The 20,177-nt window shown below is 35.2% G+C and overlaps 1 pseudogene; it reads left to right on the top strand.

Annotated features, from left to right (window-relative positions):
- The first annotated feature begins 1,014 nt into the window (after positions 1-1,014).
- On the top strand, positions 1,015-18,621 carry LOC120131012 (annotated as a pseudogene).
- The last annotated feature ends 1,556 nt before the right edge of the window (positions 18,622-20,177 follow it).

A 20,177-nucleotide genomic window follows, 5' to 3' on the forward strand; every position in this document is an offset into this window, starting at 1 on the left:
AATAAAAAAGTATTATTCCCAATATATTACGATGTCCTAACAATACATGATTTTAATCATGTTGAAAGGATTCTTTAAGTTCCTCATAGGACTGTAAATGAGATGAGACAGATCGTGAGCTACTCGAGATCGACTTGATCTTGGCTCGATAAATACTCGGATCGAATGGACTCGACTCGAGCTCGAACTCGACTCTAGTTCTTAATGAGCCGAAACGAGCTACTCGATATTCGACTCGAAAAGCTCGTGAGCAGCTCGAAAAAATGTTATATTATAATTTTAGATTTTTTTAAAAATAAATTATTAAAAATATATTAAAAATACATTATTGATGAATAAAAATTCTTGAATTGAAAATGGTTAAAAATTATTTTTGAATAAATATTCTTAAATTTATTTTAAATTAATAAAAAAATATTTATCTAATGACAATTATTTAATATATTTCAATTATAATATTTGTAATAACTAATTTTTTAAATTGTTGTTATATTTTGAGGTTTTGGGTTCAAATATCATAAATATCAAGGGTTTGAGCATTTAATATCAAGATAATATATTGTACTTACCTCATAACTAATTATGTGGTAAGGTTTAGGATTTAGGATTTAGGATTTAGAGTTTATATGGTAGGATTTAGGGTTTAGAGTTTAGAGTTTATGTATTAAAGGTTAGGGTTTAGGGTTTAAGTTATGCACATGAAGGTAACATACAAATTATGCAAAATGATGTTATGTGACTCATAAATAAATCATTCACATACTTATACATAAAAATATCAACATGCAAAATAAATATACACAACTAATTAAAGAAAACAATCCTAAACAGTGACTAAATTAAGAAAAACCTAAATGTGAAGACTAATTTAAGCTAAAATTTAAATAATTTAGGGATTTTTTTGTACAAAGCGCATAAATATAGAGAGCATAAAGCTAATTTACTCCTAAGGTTACAGTGGCTAAACAATAATTAACCCAAAATTAAAAATATAATAACATCTCTAAAAGCCGCTGCCGCATTTTGTATCCCTTTGGTGATTCCACCGCGTCGCAACCAAGAAGGAAGATTTTTGCTTAGCCATGGCGGACAAGGCAGTGACTATTAGGACAAGGAAGTTCATTTAATTAAGCAACTTTCCAGGAAACCATTTATGATTGATGTTTTGCATCCTGGGAGGCCCAATGTTTCCAAGGCTGAGCTGAAGGAGAAGCTTAGTAGAATGTATGAGGTGAAGGATCCAAATTCGATCTTTGTGTTCAAGTTCCAGACTCATTTTGGAGGTGGTAAATCTACTGGATTTGGTTTGATATATGATTCTGTCGAGCATGCGAAGAAATACGAGCCTAAATACATGCTAATCAGGAATGGACTCGATACCAAGGTGGAGAAATCAAGGAAGCAAATGAAGGAAAGGAAGAACAGTGAAGCATCGAAGAAGAAGAGAGGGGAAGGGGATGAAGAAGAAGAAGTGAGGGCTAAGAACAACTGTTGTTTACTAGTCTCAAGTGTTTAGGTGTTATTGAACCAGTTTTCCATTTTGTTTCGGAAACCAGATTCCGGTCCGACTATCATGTTTTGGTTCTTCTTCTAGTGCGGGATTTTGGACTGTTATTTTTTGGAGGAATTTAATTCTCGTACTTTTGTTGTGGGTGCAAGCTAGTGAAAGTATCATTTAAAAATATAGTAACATAGCTAGGGGAGGAAGCTTTGTTTTTGAAACAGAGATCAAAGATGAGAGTGAAAAGAAGCTTGGCAAGTGAGTTGGTCACGTAACTTGATATCCCACATAGGTGGTTCTTGAGGGAATAAGGGGTAAAGTGAATGTATAAAAGGGGATGGGTTTTCAACAAATAAAAATTAACCCGTCGAGCTTGAATCGAGCTCAAAATCGAGCTTCAATCGAGCTCGAGTTTTGAGCTTCAGTCGAGCTTTTGAATTTTTTTTTTTTGAATTCGAGCCTTTTCGAGCTCGAGTCGAGTTTCAATATTTTCTTTGGAGTTCGAGTTGAGCTTGAAAATTTTAGGCTAGCGAGTTTTTGAGTCGAGTTGAGTCGAGCTTAGATTTATAGTTTTCGAGTTCAAGTCGAGCTCAGCAATACTCGAGCTCAACTCGGCTCGTTTACACCCCTAGTTCCTCACATGGACGTTTAAACTGCTTAGTAGGTGCAGAGAAGGGTTTCAAATATCGCCTAGCTACCGCAATAGCGCCTGTTACGACCGCAATAGCACTCACTATGGCTACAATCGTTGTAAAAATGAAATGACCGAAAATACGACCACGGTCGTGATTTGAAACTCTAGTGCAGAGTATAATAATCGTATGACATATAGATACATCAAAGTAATGCGAGCATATAGAAATTTATCAATTATTAAATTAAAAGAACATATATTTCAGTAAAAAACCTTGGTTCAGTATGTCGTAACCGATTTTCGTCCGGGCACGAAATTTTACTTGGCGGGAAAAATAATGTGGATAAATGGTTTTTATTGAAATATTTTGGGAGTCGCCATCGATCTTTTGGGTCAGGTAGGTCGAATACCTAAAAATCATCTTTTAAAAGAGTTTTTAAGAAAACATCAGTTAAAAGATAAATTGGTCTGCGTTTAACCAAAAATTCATTCTTTTTAATAATAAAAAGGGATTCGTGGTCGATTACGTTTGGGGAAGGATTAGCACCCCACAACGCCCAAAATTGGTCGTTGTCGATTATAAATTGTCTTTAACAATAGAAGTTTAAGAATTTGAATATGAATTTAATTTACGATCATGTTTTTATTCAATTGGATAATAAGGAAGAAAAATATTAAAATAATTTTTATAAATTATAAATAAGGTATTTATTTATTTATAAATATCGGAATAAGGCTTCTAGTTGCTTTAAACATCTCATTTCTTTAATATTAATAAATAAATAAATATTAATAAGACATTTCTCTAAAAATAATTAAAAAAATAAAATAAATTAATATATATAATTTATAAAAGTATGATATTTATTTATTTAAAAATATCAGAAAATGACTTCTAGTTGCTTTAAGATATCCCCTTTCCTAATATTGAAAAATAAATAAATATTAATAATATGATCATTTTTAATAAAATTATAACGTTAACGTAAATATATATTTTTTATAAGCATGATATTTATTATTTTTAAAATATCAGAATATGACATCTAGTTATTTTAAGACTGCCCTTTCTTAATATTTAAAAATAAATAAATATTATTGATTTACAAAATTAATCAAATAATATATATTAATATGACTGAAATAAAATAATAATAAAATAATAAAAATATTGAATTAAACATATTGAACTTTAAAGAATAAAATTAAATATAATTAAACAGTGACTAAAATAAATAAAATTAAAACTATAGTATTAAAATACAGAATATATAAATTAAGAGACAAAAATGAAAATTATTAAAAAATCAGTAACAAAAATATATGTTGAAATATGTTTCGATATAACAAATTTAAAGGCAAAATGTTTTTGGACTTGAATTGAATTTATTCAAAGTTTTCAAAAGGTTTCAAAAATAATTCAAGTTCATTAAAATCAGATTTGAGCAAGAAAAACCAGATTGCCCAGAGGGAACAGATTCTCCCACAGGGGGTATCGATTCCCCGGGAACAGATTCCCCCAGGGGTACCGATTCCCCGGGTACAGATTCCCCCTGCATGGTTTGGCTCCGAGAAATAACAGATTACTCGGAGGGAACCGATTCCCCCCTTGAGGGTACCGATTCCCTCACTGTTCATCAGCCTAACGGTCATAATATTTGAATATTATGAAGGGGTATCGATTCCCTATGATGGGGTACCGATTCCCCCCATTATGGGCAGCCTATTTTTGCAGAAAAATCATTCCCAAACGGCTCCAAAACATTCCCAACGGCTAGATATGACTTCAAACACATTCCAAGCTATAAATACAAGCTAAGGATACTTGAAGAATTAAGAGAACAACTATCCAAGCAATCAAACACAAGAGAAGAGGTTTTCATTCTTATTTCATCTTTCTCTTGTATATATTTTGTTCTTGTGAGCTCAATCTTGTAAACACCTACCTTAGAGAGGTTTTCTTGTTTACATTTCTTATCCTTTTGTAAAGGGGAAAGGTTCTAGCTAATCCCGTGTAAAAGCTAGGGAAAGGTTCTAGTTTAGCCCGGAAAAACTAGGGAGTTTGTAAGGTTACTCTTTATCCTCAAAAAAAAGAACAAATTAGTGAATTTGTTGGAAAATCCTTGGTAAGGAGCTAAGGTAGTGGACGTAGACTTTGATTGAGAAAGCCGAACCACTATAAATCGCTGTGCAATTCTCTATATTTCAATCTCCTTACTCCCTAAACACAAAACCGTTCCGACCCCTCTTTGCAAACCGTTCCGATTGTCGATTCGAGCTTTCGAAAATCCTAACAATTGGCATCAGAGCCTAACTCGTTAAGAAGATTTAACCACCTTGAGACGATCCTAGAAGAAGCTCTACCAATTCCCTACACAACCGAGAAGATGGCTTCCACCTCCGGCTCGTTCCACATGGAAGACTCCCTACCAACCGATAAACCTCCATACTTCAATGGAGTCAACTATCATCATTGGAAGAAATTAATGAAGGTATTCATCCAATCTAATGATATTGATGTATGGGAGATAATCGAGAATGGCTACTCTTCTCCAAAGAAGAAGGAGAAGAAGCGGAGTGACAAAGAACGGAAGAAAGCTCAACTTAATGCCAAGGCCATGTATATGTTGTTTTGTGCATTTGGTCCTGAAATCTATGAAGGGGTTTCTTCATTTTCAAGTGCCAAGGAGCTTTAGAATAAGCTCGAGGAAATCCATGGAAACAAGAAAGAAGAACCAACAAAGGTGGTGTCTCTAATGGCTTATTAAGAGCCTGAGGTATCTTCTAACTCAAATAAATTTAATTCATATACGTTTGATGTGTTACAAGATGCTTTTAATAGGTTATATTCAGAGTTTGAGACCATGAACTCCAAATATAAGAAAATGATTTCAAAATTTAAAATTGAAAACGATTTTCTTTTGAAAAAAAAAATAGATTTTGAAAGCCAAAATGAAATTTTGAAAAAGGATTTAGAGCTTTCAAAAATAAAAATTGATAGTTTTGAAAAACAAAATTTTGATTTAAAAGTTAAGCTTGAATGCTTAACAAAAGAAAAAGAAATCATTTTAAATAATTCATTTAGTTCAATAATGACAATATGCTCACATTGTCATTATCATGGTCATTTGGAACATACTTGTCCTTTAAAGAAAGGAAAACATTTTAAAATTAGACAAGTATGGGTTCCTAAGGGAACAAGGGGCTTTGAAACTAACGTCCAAGGATCCAAAGCAATTTGGATACCAAAATCGAAATGAATGTCTCTTGTAGGTGTGTGGGAGCAATGGTGATGAAGATGATGATATTCAAGATGCTCTAGCCACACATGAAAAAGGAATGGGTAACCTCTAAGCTTAATGCTTTTAATTTTGGTTATTTGGTTGCTCATTTAATTTTAAGCATGCATGAGTTTTGATTTTAAATAATTATGTATTATTTTTAATCTCATGTATGTTAAAAGGAAATTATGATGAACATTTTAATGTCTTAATAATTTTTCAGAATTTTTAGTTCATCACAATGAATTTTGGTCAAAATTGGTTTTAAATGCAAATGATATCTCTCTAACAATTGATATTAACTTTTCAAATGTTTTGAATTTACAATTTTTAAATTTTTGACCTAAATTTAAATGATTATGCATATGGTTTAAATCAAAATGATATTTCTCTAACAATTGATATCAAAATTTTCATAATGCATAACATTTTTGGGAACTTTATGCAAATGCACTTAATTTTAAACAATTGGTATTAATATCAAATTTCAACAATTGGTATTGCATAAAGTATTTTAGACTTGGATATATTGAATTTCATGTGCTACTAACATGTTTGTTATTCTTTGTTGAAATTCAATTTTGTTTAAGTGTCAAGTTCTTAAAGCTAAATTTTATTTGGAATGCATTTATTGAGGGGGAGTTTTTGATTTTTCAAATAAATTTTTAAATGTCAAATTTACCACTTACTCTCCAATGTTATTTTAGAACTTTAAAAGATTGAATTATTTTTTATATAACAAAAAGGGGGAGAAGTTTGGTTGTTTTAAAAATTCAATTTCTTAATGAAAGAGGGGGAGCTTAACATTTTCATATATTTTTCAACAATTGGTAACAATTGGTATCTTTTTCATTAAACATTTTATTAAAGGGGAGTTTTGCCAAAAACAATTTTTCAAATGTTTTGTTATATCAAAAAGGGGGAGATTGTTGAAATATGTTTCGATATAACAAATTTAAAGGCTACATGTTTTTGGACTTGAATTGAATTTATTCAAAGTTTTCAAAAGGTTTCAAAAATAATTCAAGTTCATTAAAATCGGATTTGAGCAAGAAAAACCAGATTGCCCAGAGGGAACAGATTCTCCCCCAGGGGGTATCGATTCCCCGGGAACAGATTCCCCCAGGGGTATCGATTCCCCGGGTACAGATTCCCCCCTGTATGGTTTGGCTCCAAGAAATAACATATTACTCGGAGGGAACCGATTCCCCCTTTGAGGGTACCGATTCCCTCAGTGTTCATCAGCCCAACAGTCATAATATTTGAATATTATGAAGGGGTACCGATTCCCTATGATGGGGTTCCGATTCCCCCATTCTGGGCAGCCTATTTTTGCAGAAAAATCATTCCCAAACGGCTCCAAAACATCCCCAACGGCTATATATGACTTCAAATACATTCCAAGCTATAAATACAAGTTAAGGACACTTGAAGAAGTAAGAGAACAACTATCCAAGCAATCAAACACAAGAGAAGAGTTTTTCATTCTTATTTCATCTTTCTCCTGTATATATTTTGTTCTTGTGAGCTCAATCTTGTAAACACCTACCTTAGAGAGGTTTTCTTGTTTACATTTCTTATCCTTTTATAAAGGGGAAATGTTCTAGCTAATCCCGTGTAAAAGCTAGGGAAAAGTTCTAGTTTAGCCCGGAAAAACTAGGGAGTTTGTAAGGTTACTCTTTATCCTCAAAAGAAAGAACAAATTAGTGAATTTGTTGGAAAATCCTTGGTGAGGAGCTAAGTTAGTGGACGTAGACTTTGATTGAGAAAGTCGAACCACTATAAATCGCTGTGCAATTCTCTATCTTTCAATCTCATTACTCCCTAAACACAAAACCGTTCCGACCCCTCTTTACAAACTGTTCCGGTTGTCGATTCGAGCTTCCGAAAATCCTAACAATATAAAATATAAAACCTAAAGATCCTAATTTGAATTATTAAAAAGATATGTACTAACAGTGTAATTTAGCTTTAATATTAATTATTCGGGTTAAAATAAATTTTATCAAAATTTTAGGGACTAAATGTGATATTTACCCTAAATATATAAGTATATACATGTAGTGACTAAAATATAATAAAGTAAAACTTGAAAACAAAATTAATATGCTCAAAAATTGATTTCAGTGGCTAAATTGCAAAGATAAAAACTTAGAGGGGATTCGGAAAGGGTTTTCCCATTAGAAAATTACACAGATACCCCTCCCTAAAACAACGTAATTCAGGGAGGGGTATAAATACCCTTTAACCGGTCCTCTTGGACCAAATTTTTCATTTTTTTCATTCTCTCTCGCCTCTCTCTAGAAATCTACCACCAAAAGTTGGCCGACCCCCAACCGACGGTCAGTTCCGGTGCCAATCGCTAACGCCAGCCACCGTTCACGGTGGCTGAAAATTATAAAATTACCTTAAATCAAAGCTTATTCAACCCTCAACCCGAATCCACCCTTATTTACCCTTAGAAATCCCTTACTAGCTATAGATCTATAATAAACCGAAGATTACCTTCGGTTACCGACAATTCCCGGCGACGTTTGGGCTCTCTGAGGGTAAGTCTCTCGGCTTCTTTTCTTTTCTTTCGGTTTGTATTTGTCGTGGATCATTGATGTAGTTCTTGCTCTGTCTTTGGCTGTTGGTTGCTGTCCGTCGTTCCCGTTTTCTGTCTCTTTTTTTTTCATTGCAGGTTGCTAATGATTTTTATAAGCCTCGTCGTTGTGGCTCTCGGACCGGTCACAAGGGTGGAAGTTCGGTGAGTCACCATAGCTATGGTGGTGACTCACCATAGGGCTTCAACGTGGAAGGGCAGTTGGTGATTCTTGAGTCTTCGGCGAGGCGTGGTATCATGGCAGCGGCGGCCGGTGGCCGCGTGGATGTTCTGGAAGCAGCGGTGGCTGGATGATAACCTAGGGTTATAAAACCCTAGGGCTTCATGCTGGACTCATCTGGGCCATTGGATCACTCCAGATCTAATATCTGATATTGGTTGGCAGTTGGGATGAGATGATGGAAACCCTGGGAGTTTAGGGTTACTATTAGGCCAGTTCTGATTGGGCCTGGGCATGTAAACGGGACTCCGGGTCCATTGTAATTTGTAATTATTTATTTTTTTAATAATGATAATAATAATATATAATTTTAATAATAATAATAATTTTAATAATAATAATAATACTAATATTTAATAATAATAATAATACTAATATTTAATAATAATGATAATAATATTTTTTAAAAATAAAATGAAAAAAATTAGTGTTTTACAGCTGCCCCTCTTTGCTCATTCTTGTGATAACAAGAATAGAGCAAAGACAAAAAAGACAACAATTTTTTTCATTTGGCTTCTTTTGAATAGGATGACAATGTTGAAAACATTATGCCCAGAGGTCTTATGAATGGCCCTGAGGTCTTATCATCTTGCACTGTAAGTCTTACAGATGACCCGAAGGTTTTGAAAACATCATGCACTGAAGGGCTTATAGATGGCTTGAAGGCTTTGAAAACATCATGCACTGAAGGGCTTACAGATGACCCGAAGGCTTTGAAAACATCATGCACTGAAGGGCTTACAGATGACCCAAAGATTTTGCAAACATCATGCACTGAAGGGCTTACAGATGACCCGAAGGCTTTGAAAACATCATGCACTGAAGGGCTTACAGATGACCCGGAGGCTTTGAAAACATCATGCACTGTAGGGCTTACAGATGACCCGGACGCTTTGAAAACATCATGCACTGAAGGGCTTACAGATGACCCGGAGGCTTTAAAAATATCATGCACTGTAGGTCTTATAGATGACCCTGAGGTTTATAATATCAAAAAGCTCCTGAAGGCTTTTTAAAAACATCATGCACTGTAGGTCTTATGGATTACTCGAAGGTTTTGAAAACATCAAGCACTGTAGGTCTTACAGATGACTCGGAGAATTTAAATATCAAAAAGCTCCCGAAGGCATTTTGAAAACATCCTGCACTGTAGGTCTTATGGATGACCCGAAGGTTTTGAAAACATCAAGCACTGTAGGTCTTACAGATGTGGGAAATAGTTTACTAAGTAAGAAATTTTGGAAATCGTTTTCTTACTTTTCAACAATTTTATTTTCAGAAAAGATTAAATAAGAAACTTTGGAAATCGATTTCTCATTTTTTTCCGAAATAACTTGTTGATTGGGTAACATGCCCCATTTTAAAATAATGCTTCATTTGTGGATTGTGTCCATCTATTCTTCAGATATTTGCCTCTCCTGATGTGATTTGAATTCTACCTTCCCTTTGTAAGGTATTTTCCATCATGAATCTTCTTTTTTCATACGAAGATCTGTAAAACTTCATATTTGAATGCAATCAGATGTATCAATGTAATGCATTGTCTATTATGTAAATGATGTTCTTATTAATTCATGAATGTTGATGCAATCTTCATTTGACTTCAAACTGGTGAACTTGGTCTTCCTTCACTTGATCATTTATTTCCAGGGTTACTTTTGGATATCAGTGTAGCAACTTATGCTATCAAGCTTGCATTTCTGAAGAACCATCTGATCAACTTGTATCTTTATGTCTTCTTTGTTTCATTAAAGTCTCATAGGAAATGTTTCATTTATGGAACTCTTGCCGTAATCAGAATTATGACATTGATGCCTCATTCTTGTCTTTGATAACATCAACTTTCTTCGTTTATACTTGTGTAGAAATCCAATAAAGTTTTCATCTTTGAAAAGAGAATTTATCATCTTTGAAGAGAGAATCTATCATCTTTGAAGAGAAAATCTATCATCTTTGAAGAGTGTATATGTAGATATGTCTGACTCAACAAATTAATTAGGAGATCAGAGTATGTTCTGATTTGACTCTTGAAACACATCATAAGGAGGATTTATCCTAATTCCTTTCATGTTTCCACATCTAATCAAATCTCGAATAAGGCAACTTGGACCATATCATGTCGAGATGTTTAACAACAACTTATTGTTCAATCTTAGTTGGATCTACTAGTTTCTTGTTGTTAAAATTTTCAGTTTCCCTTCTGTGGAAAGAAATCTTCATCATATCTCAGTTTTAACCTTGAGGTTGAAGAAGTCAAACTTCATCTTGAATCAATAAATGGAAACACCATATGATCTCAACATTGGTTCAGTATTATAATCACTGGTTCGGAAAATATTTGACAACACGTTCATCTTTTCCTGTGGCTTCTGTCCAAAGGTTCATAAAACATTTGACAACACATTCATCCTTTCCTATGACTTCTGTCCAGAGGTTCATAAAACATTTGACAACACATTCATCATTTCCTGTGGTTTCTGTCCAGAGGTTCGTAAAACATTTGACAACACATTCATCCTTTCTTGTGGTTTCTGCACAGATGTTCTGGTCAAGGAAGCTCTTTCATAGTGTTCAAAACTTTTGTATGATGTCACAAGACCACTTGAGACCAAAACTCAATGGGAATACAAATGAGATGTTGGTGTGGTTTATGACCAAAAAGTTGGTCAAATGCACAAAATATGCTAGTGTCGAATTGAATAACAGACGCTAACTGATCTTGATATCATCTTGGGCAAGGGTAAAATGTGATATCCATAATGAGCGTTGTAGAAAGTAGAAACACATCCTTTATAGGAGCCATGTACGGAAAGAGGTCCCTGGGATTCGTGCTACTGTAGATGAAACGCACATGATAAACCAAATAGATGAAAACTTAGTTAACCCAGCATGGCAATGATAACCCCAGTAACAATGGGAATATGGGTAATATACATAATCTCGAGCCTTCCTCTTCAATGTCATCAAGTAGACAAAAATTGTTGTGGAAAATGGCTTCGTAACCTTACAGTATGATTAAAACTAACTGCTAGAAATCTCAAAGAAATATTTCTAATCATCACTGACACACAAAATATCAAATTCAAAGCCGAGATCTTGAGGAACTGAACCCTGGATCGAATGGTCTGCCTGGGGACCATCTTTATCCATGCAACCATGATGTAGCTTAACAAAAAACACGCTGTCATGTGACACATGGTTAAGAAGATTGGGTATTTGAAACCATACTTGCTGAGTAAATATTTGTTCAAGACTAGGACCCTAATGCAACTGCCTGATGAACGAAGCAATTATGTATAATCAACTTGACTGTCACTGCTTCACCATTTTCATTCTTCATACTTTTTTTTCTCATTGGAAATATTTGCTCAAAGCAATGATTTTTCCATAAGATGATATGGGTCTTCAGCATGCCCCAACATTTACTAATACAAACATTCAAAATGAGTTAATATTCCAATTTCTGATTGAAATGGGCTTTCAGCATGCCCCGTCATTTGTTGATAAAAACATTCAAAATGTTTCAATATTCCTGATTATGATTGAAATGGGGTTTCAGCATGCCCCAACATTTGTTTTTTTTGTTGATGTGAGCTTTCAAAAATACCCAAATATTCATACTGACGTGGGCGTTCAAAATGCCCCACATGGATCATTTCTGTCTGAAATGGGCTTTCAAGATACCCCAATATTCTATTTCTGGTTCACTCTCAACGTCTGTTTGACTTGAATATCATGATCCCCACGAGGTCCAATTTTGACAATGCACTGTTGTGGATACTTGTGGCTTTATTCGTGTCCCAAATATGTTTATCTTGAATACTCTCATTCTGGTGTCACTAAATATCAGTGTTATTCAGTAGCTTAAAGCACTCTCTTCATGTTGTCACAAACTTAAGAAGTAATTAATCATTCTGACGGAAATGTCTGAGATATGTGCCTCTTTTGAATGAGTGCCCATTTTTTGGATCTGGAGGGATCTAGTCGGACAGAGCGGTATAAATCACTTGGTAATCCATTCCAGGCTGACACAATAACTTATCATCTTTTGGTTTTAAGAAACATGTTCCCCAAGGGTATTAATGTTCTGTCTCTTTTCTCTGGGATCGGTGGTGCAGAGATTGCCCTTCTACCGTCTTGGCATACCTTTGAAAACAAATGTACAAGAACTGAATGATGATCGGTTGGAGCAATTGATGAGTAGATTTTGCGGATTCGACCTTGTTGTCGATGAAATCCCATATAACAACCTTACTGGAAGAAATAAACATCATCGGGATGAACTAGAAGATTTTTGTTGGTGCATTTTCTTACAATGGTTGCTACAACGACTTTCTTTTCTGTTTTTCCAAGATATATCACACTCTTCCCGAACCATGGAAATGTTTGGTTGAAATGGGCTTTCAGCATGTCCCTTTAGAACAAGGTAATCATTCTTGATGAGTTGCTGATAATGTCACAAGAGAGCGTTACCAGTTCAATTCTCTAGGCTTTCTGGCTTCTTAGACCACTTGCTTTCAGGCTTCTTGGACCACTTGCTTTCAAGAATGTGAAATGCTTCATCATTCTGGCCTCGTTTATTCTTTTTCTACAATAAGGTAGAATAGGCAACAATTTGCTTCAAGAACATTTCTCATTTGAGATTGTACTGTTTGAAACTGTTTTTCTCCTTTTTTTGTCAAAGAATGAAAGAATTTTGTAAAGTATTGCCCCTTAATTTAGGCTCACAATGGAATCAAATCATAAAATATGAGTTTAATGAATATCAAATAAATCAACTACACTTTTAAATCAAAAAATCATAGTCCTATGGCAAGTGTCAAAATTATTGATTGATTTAAGGTGTAGGTTGATTATGGTAAAGTCAGGTTTTTTTTTTTCAGGTTGGTCCAACATATATATCTTTTTGAGCTTCCACTAACTTGAAAAAAATGGTTATTTTGCTCATCTCTTAGAGATACTTCTTGATTCCAGAATCTCAGGAACGTCTTTGGGATGTGTGGTGCTTCATCAAGAGCTTAAGATCATCTCTTATGTCGTTGTTGCACCATTCGATATTCAAGCCGCCCTTTCAGGTTTTCAACTCTAATCCTCTTTTGGTTTCAAGATATTATTCAAAATTTACATCTTGAACCCTCTTTTTATCATTTTTCATATCATGCATTAAAGATTTAAAAAACCAATTTTTGCAAATAAAAATCAATCCTGAGAAGCGGAATAAAATTTGAAGATAGTCTCTTTCACATAGAAATCCATGTATGATTAGAATGGACTTTTTAGGTATGTAACGTAGGCCAATGTTCATGGTTACGAAAGAAAGGGATAAAAAGCTCAAACAAGTGTTTAAGGGTAATTGAACCAAGGATCAATTCATTCTGATGCCTTCAATCTGGCCTTGCTTTACTTGGATCTGCTTTGCTGGGGATTTTTCCATAAAATTCATTCATCTCCAGCATTTCTTGTGCTTCTTGTTGAATATGAATCTTTGAACTAATTGTACTTGATCAACCTTGTAGTTTGAGGCTCAAAGAGTCACCCATATTGATTCAATTTATTTTCTTTCTTTTTTTTCTTTTTTTCTTTTTTTTCTTTTTTCTGATGAATGAGTATATGACTTCAATTGTTTTGAGCACCTCTTTTTCCTCTTGCATTTTGAAAATTCTTTCGTTATTCTTGTATTAATTTGATCTTCAAGCACTTTGTATTTGATCTAACTTGTAGTTCAAAACTCTCTTCATTTCATGAAGATTTGCCTTCGTAATTGACAATCTTTATTCTTGTGAACAAATATCATTCTTTTTGCCCCCCAATGTGGAGGGTGGCCGTTGATTAAGGTTGAATCAGAAAAAAATCATCCAGGCTCAAAAGGGGACAACAAGGGATATATATATACATATATTTGAAAGGATAAATGAAACAATGTCATTCATCATCTCATGCATAGAAGTTTTTGTAAAAAAATGTATCCCAGGGGGATGAATATTCAAGATTAATCTTTATTTACATGAAAATAATGTAATTAATGCATGATATATTTATCTAAATCAATCTTTTTTTCTTCTTCTTTGAGTATGCCCCAATCACTCAAAATTATCTTCGATAAGTTGATCCATGATGCCTCATCTCGTCTCTTCTTGCAGGAAGATTCACGAAAAAATTGAAAGTTTGGTTCTTTTGAGGTTTTTTGGTTTATGATGGTTTTGTATTTGGAAGGACAAATGTGTGACTTTTGAAGTCGTGTATACGGTGGAATGTTATAAACCAATCAACTCTATCCGAGAAGTTAAACATTTGTATTTGGTGTCTCAAAAACAGATAGAGACATGACTTCAGAGTATCATATAAATGTATGGTCAAGATTTGGTTTTAGTAAGGATCAAGTAATTGGCATTGGATAGGATATTGAATGTATAATTTTACCACTTGCCAAAGATCTATAATTCTTGAAAAAGAATATTTAATCTACTTGATACTAAAAAATTTCAAGATTAAAATTTAATTCCTTGCTCATAACCATAAAAGCAACAAAAATTTATTTATAACAACAAGATAGAGAAAGGAATAAAAATATGTTCAAACAAGATGCTGAAAGTAGAAAGGTACTATAGTGGTAGATACAACTTCCACTTGTTTATTTTATCTTGCTCTATCATTCCTTGAATGTTGAGTGTGTACTTGGCCCAGGCTTTTCATCCTTATTTACCCCTTATCTTTTGATCATTTCTTGTGTTAAGACTCCATTGTCAACAAGCGTCTCTATTTCTTTTAATAGTGGCCAATAATTCCCTGTTGAATGCCCCGATACCCCCAAGTGAAAATTGCAGAAGTTATTTGATCATAACTATAAGCAGAAGGGTTTGGTGGCACTTTCGTTGATCTTGGTATGATGTATCACCCTTTAAACAAATAAGGGTACAATTCTGAAATAGAAGTTTGAAACACCTTCAAAGTATGTTGATAACTCCGTAAAAAGACAATTTTTAAGGCCTTTTCAACTTAAGTTAGTGTTTGTTTACGGGTACATATAGGTCATTTTAGATGTATGTAGCTGCATATAATTGCATTTTTTGTGGTTATGTTATTTTATTTTATTAAGGTGCTATATGAAGAGGAAGGTGTGGTTTTTAGTATGTGCAGGAAATAACAAGCAAAATAGGCAAGCTGGGAAGTAATGTCGCGGCATCACACGTTGCTGAAGCAGATTGAAATGCCTTGGCATTTCTGGCGCAGAAAACGACAAAAATATACAGCTGTATGTGGACAGCTGGCTCTGCACATGAAATGATAGATGTAACAGCCTACAAGGGGACCACTGACACCTGGAGGATAAGGTTCATGCACAATATGTGATTCTAGGGGTATGAGGGGTATTTTGCACCCAACAATATCCCAACAACCTCATCATTACCCCTATATATTTTTTTATATATTACACCTCACAAGAAAGAGAGTGGGTGGGAAGAAAGGAGACGCATATTGTAGCAGAAAAATCATATTTTTATTTTCCCTTTTCCTTTCTTCTTCCTTGGGTTTTCCTCCATTGATAAAGCTTCAAGGAGTGGCGAGCTAGGCGCCGAGAGGAGCTAGCGAGCTAAGGCGGTTCGTGGTGGCCGAGGAGACCTCCGGTGGCGCGCGTCGAAGGCTCTTTCTCACTTCCCTTTATTGTTATTTTATTTATTTTATTTGTGGGTTGTTGGAATGAATATTTTGTGGATTTTTCTATAGATATTTCGAACCCCACCATGAACTAACTTATTTGGTGGTGTTGGTTTAATGGATGTTTTAACTTTATTTTAATGGTATATTTAAGTTTATTTTGGTTCTTTATTTGCTTTGTTTATGAATGCTTCACCATCTAGGCTTGTAAGAGGCATGGAAATGTCCATTTCTTAGATGAAGGTTAGGTGTTCGGAAGAATCTTAAGCTAAAAATACTTGTAAGTGTTCGGAAGAAACGTAAGGCAAGATCCTCATAAGCAATGGGTTATAGTATTTTCAAAGGGCTTTGAACCGGCCTAGGAATATTATAACCTAATCCCTTAGATCTCGGAAGAGACTAGGATAGGATTTCAACGACTAAAAAGGGTGTCTTTATCAATAGGGTAGGCTGTCCAACATCGTTGAGTGAGAGCAGATGCCTTGGCATGCTATTCTGTTAGGTTTATGTGAGAACATTTTAGGAAAGCCCTGTCGAGTAAGTAAAGACCAGATAGCTTAAATCTGCCTGAGAGATAAGTTTAGCATTCTTAGATCAATCCCTACCATTCATTCCATTGAAAGCTTGTCACGTGAGGATTATCTTCTTTTTATTTTATTTATCTTTTATTTACTGTTTTTACCATTTTTCATTGTCTTGACATTTCATCATTTTCAACACTAAACATCTATTCTTGCCACTGCATTTCCATTTACTACACCATCACACCATCAATCCACATTCACCAGCATACACATATCCATTGTCGTGACATTTGTACATATCAAGACTAACTATACTTAGATAGAATAGTGCATAAACTTTACTCAATATCCTTCCAATCCCTGTGGAGACGATACTCACTCATCACTTTATTACTTGAGCGATTGTGTATACTTGCACATTATTTGCGTATATTTTATAGTACTCACAACACGCGAACAAGTTTTTGGTGCCGTTGTCGGGGATTGTCAATTGATGATGTTAAGTTTAGTTGTTGCACCGTTTTATTTATTTTCTTTGTACATAGTTACTTGTTTTTGTGTTTACCTTTTTCAGGTGTTACGTTGTCGCATGACACGTAAAAGACCCAAAGAACCATTATTTCATATAGAACCTGAGGCTCATGTTGTTCAAAATCAAGTGAAGGATCCTGCAGTTCTAAATGCCACGACAATTCCAAATGCTAGGAATGCTGCTCGACCACAAACTATTAGAGATTATTTAGCTCCCACCTTAGATGACCTACAACCTGCTATTATACCTCCCAAGATTCAGGCAACCCAATTCGAGCTCAAACCAGTTATGTTCGACATGTTGGACTTGATTGGAAAGTTTGGTGGTGCTCCTCATGAGGATGCAAGGCAACATGTTCGAGAATTTTTGGAGGTTTGTGACTCCTTTCGGCAAGAAGGAGTGCATGAAGATGTGCTGAAATTGAAGTTATTTCCATATTCTTTGAAAGATGATGCCAGGGCATGGTTCAATGGATTACCTTCCGGCTCTATAAGGTCTTGGACTGAATTGTGCAAAAAAATTTTGCTACGGCATAATCCACCGAATATGAACAACCATCTTAGGAATGACATATCATCTATTCACCAAGCTGATGACGAGTCAATGTATGAGTGTTGGGATCGCTACAAAGAATTGCTTCGCAAATGTACCAACCATGGATTCCACGACTGGACTCAAGTCGTGATGTTCTACAATGGAGCCAATGCACCCACGAGGATGATGCTAGATGCCTGGACAAATGGCACTTTGCTTGACAAATCACCTGAAGAGGCTTTTGGCATTCTTGATCGAATTGCTAACCATGATTACCAATTTCCCTCTTCAAGGTTTGAAACTATAAGGAAGGCGTCTGAGACATTCAAGTTGGAAGCTGAAGATTCAGTGTCGGCCCAACTCTCTACCATCACCAATATGTTAAAGAATTTGCAAAATTCTAAGGAGGTGAAAGAAGTGAAGGTTGATAGCTTGGCATGTCTGTTATGCCAAGGCAATCACCATGAATGTGAATGCCCGAGCAATCAAAAGTCCATCAACTATGTGGGAAGCTTCAATGGATGGAGTCAGCATCCCAATTTCTCATGGGAAAATCAAGGAGCTTGTAATGTCAGTCATCTCGCTCAGCAGCAGTATATAGATGAGCCCCCAGCCTTTCAAACGAATATGCCATGGCATAATCAAGGGACAACATCTTCACTTAATACAAGTTCTCTAGAGGCCACTATGGCAACTACAAAGGCTTTATTACAAGATCACGATGCATCTATTAAGAGTCAAGAAGAATTATTACAAAGTCAAGGGGCATGGTTGCAAAGTCATAGTTTTTCTTTGAGAGCTTTGGAAATGCAAGTGGATCAAATTGCCACGGCATTACAAGAATACCAACCAGACAGATTGCCTAGTGATACTGAAATCACTAAGGCTAAAGACAGTGAGCAATTTAGTACATTCACCTCAGGGAGTGGCACCTATATCTACAAAGATGCTAAGTTTGGGGGGGAAACACTAGAAGAACCTAGCTATGAGATTGTGCATGAAGAGTCTCAATTACAAGAGGACTTACATTCGCTGGAGAACAAAGCTGGATGTTCAATGAGTAAACCCGATGATGACAAGCAAAATAATGCCACGGAAAAAGAAAAACCCCCACTAGCAGAAGTTGATGACTAAAGGGAAGCTGCAGAATTATGCCACGAATATTTTGTAGGCACTTGTGAGTACTTGAAGCTCGATGAAAAAGACAAAGATGAGCTTAAGGATATTTCAAAAGAGGCGGGTCAATCTAGCTTACTCATAGCTAGACCAGGTACGAAATCCGAACCTGTGGATTTCATTGAATTTACTCAACCCCAATTAGTTGCCCATGTTAAAGCACTAAGGAATAAAATGGAGAAACAATTCCCTGATGAGAAATTATTATTTACCACGACATTGTCGTGGTACGCTGACATTGTCAATTTTCTCGTTAGTGGTGTTTTGCTTCCGTACTTGAATAGCCAGGGCAAGAACATATTGATGCAAGATGATGACCCCTACTTCTTGAACGACTTTACTACCCAAGCAATTAAAAGATGCCACTGCAACGGGGAGAGAAAAGAGAGGACTACTGCAAAGGTCCTACAAATCAGGTTCTATCGACTTACACTAAAGGTGGCGTTGTTATATATGTGGAGCATTTTGGTCTATACTGGTGCTCCAATCGAACGCGACAAAAATGCCATAACAATTCATGATATTTTGGAGTTTGCATCCCTTGAAACCTTTTTAATTTATGTTTTAGAAGTTTTATTTTATCGTGAGTGTTTGTTTGTTTATTTTTATTTGTTTTATTTTTTTGTTTTAATTTTAATATTATTTTTTTAGGACAAAGGGTGTTTTGAAGGATGAATATGATGAAATCTCACGAGGGAACTTCACAGGCTGCTGCAAACCAATATGCCACGACAAAGCTAGATGCAATTGAGGCTCTAACAAGACGCAGTCGTGGCACCTGTTCACAAGGAGATGCTCCCACATTGGGCTTATAATCTTCTAGTCATTCTGGATGAGATCTTGCCATCATTTGAGGATGCCACGACATTTGTAAATGTCACTCTGCTAGACAATACACCCAAGCCAAAGGATGCTAACCCAATCAGCATGGACTAGATGACGTCTGAAGTCATCTGTTGGGCGTATGGAGACCTCAACATCTAAGAACACTGAAGGCCCTAGCACACCAGTTGCTGAACCCAGTTTTGATCCTGACAAAAGCCCCACATCACTGAGGAAGTGCACCAGACGCAATACTACTAGCACTGCCAGCACGACTCCACCACCATCTTAGGAAGACAAGGTACCTTGCATGGAATTGCATCGCATCACATAGCATGTAGTCTAGTTTAACTTAGCTTTTATTCAGCATTGAGGACAATGCTTCTCTCAAGTTTGGGGGAGGTAGTGTTCTTTGTAGAACATGTGCATGATAATATTAGCATAATGTTATGCCATGGCATCAGTAAATGGTAGGACAGTTAGATGGAAATGTTTTGATGATACCTGATGAAGATGAACTTTTTAGGCTAGAAATTGAATGTAAATGACTATTTAGAATGATATAACTGATTCTAGGGCTTGATGCTTTGTGAATTATTATTACATGATTTGTATGTTCTCTATACTTAATGAACTTACGAAATTTTTATGAAAGAACTCTGGTTAGCCTTGGCATTAAAATATGGTATTAT

Source organism: Hibiscus syriacus, unplaced genomic scaffold, assembly GCF_006381635.1.
Source record: "Hibiscus syriacus cultivar Baekdansim isolate YM2019G1 unplaced genomic scaffold, ASM638163v2 tig00110548_pilon, whole genome shotgun sequence".
Lineage (NCBI taxonomy): Eukaryota > Viridiplantae > Streptophyta > Magnoliopsida > Malvales > Malvaceae > Hibiscus > Hibiscus syriacus.